The sequence below is a fragment of the Trichechus manatus genome, unplaced genomic scaffold, assembly GCF_000243295.1.
Source record: "Trichechus manatus latirostris isolate Lorelei unplaced genomic scaffold, TriManLat1.0 scaffold00139, whole genome shotgun sequence".
Lineage (NCBI taxonomy): Eukaryota > Metazoa > Chordata > Mammalia > Sirenia > Trichechidae > Trichechus > Trichechus manatus.
This window is the reverse complement of record NW_004444075.1, coordinates 7269697-7270980: the sequence shown is the minus strand read 5'-3', so window position 1 is coordinate 7270980 and position 1284 is coordinate 7269697.

Sequence of the window (1284 nt, the reverse complement as noted above, 5' to 3'; positions counted from 1 at the left end):
GTCCATTAGTCCTTTGGACTAATCTTTCCTTGTGTCTTTGGTTTTCTTCATTCTCCCTTGCTCCAGATGGGGTGGGAGCAGTAGAGTATCTTAGATGGCTGCTTACAAGCTTTTAAGACTCCACACACTACTCACCAAAGTAGGATGTAGAACATTTTCTTTACAAAATATGTTACACAGATTGAGCTACATGTCCCCTGAGACCATGGTCCCCAGCCCCCTGGACTGTTTAATTCTTGTTGTAGGGGGCTTACCTGTGCATTGTAGGAGATTTAGCAATGTCTCTGGCCTCTAAGCACTATATGACAATAGCTACCAAAAACATTTCTAAGCATGGCACGTGTCTTCTGAGAGGGAAAAAAAAAAAAAAAAAAAACCTAAGTTAAGAGTCAATGACGGAGATTTATCTGTTCTGTATTCAAAATTATTTTATAGTAACTTAAAATAAAGTAAGTTGTTATGTTGATGGGCGAGAGTCCCTGGGTTGTGCAGTTAAAGTGCTTTGCTGCTGACTGAGAGGTGGGAAAGTTTGAGTCCTCTCAGGCATGCCTCAAAAGAAAAGCCTGCCAATCTACTTCCATTTAACCAGCCATCGAAAACCCTATGGAGAGCAGTTCTACTCTGATACAAATGGGTTTATCGTGAATCTACTTCAACTCAACAACTGGTTGGTTATTGGTTATATTGAAGGGCTGTATATGACTATGTAAAGAAAAGAGGAATGGAATTATTACATTTCTTGTTCATCAAATATATCTCATTTTTATGTTTAAAATGTCAATAAGGGAAAAAGAAGGTAAGAAGAGAATAAAACTAATTTGAAAATGCTATTTAAAATTTTTGAAAAGCAATCTGTCTCTACTGCAAAAGACCTTTTCAAAGTGTTAAAAAGCAAAGATGGTCACTTGAGGACTAAGATGTGCCTACCCCAAGTCATGGTATTTTCAGTTTCTGCATATGCATGTGAAAACTGCTCAATGAATAAACAAGACTGAAGAAGAATCGATGCCTTTGAATTATGGTGTTGGCAAAGAATATCAAATATACTATGGACTACCAGAAGAATAAACAAATCTCTCTTGGAAGAAGTACAGCCAGAATGCTCCTTAGAAGTAAGGATGATCTCAAGCACTTTAGACATGTTATCAGGGAGACTGTCCTTAGCGAAGGATGTCATGTTGGTAAAGTAGAGAGTCAGCAAAAAAGAGGAATACCCTCAATGAGAATGACACAGTGGCTGCAACAGTGGGCTCAGACAGAGCAACAATTGTGAGGATGGCATAG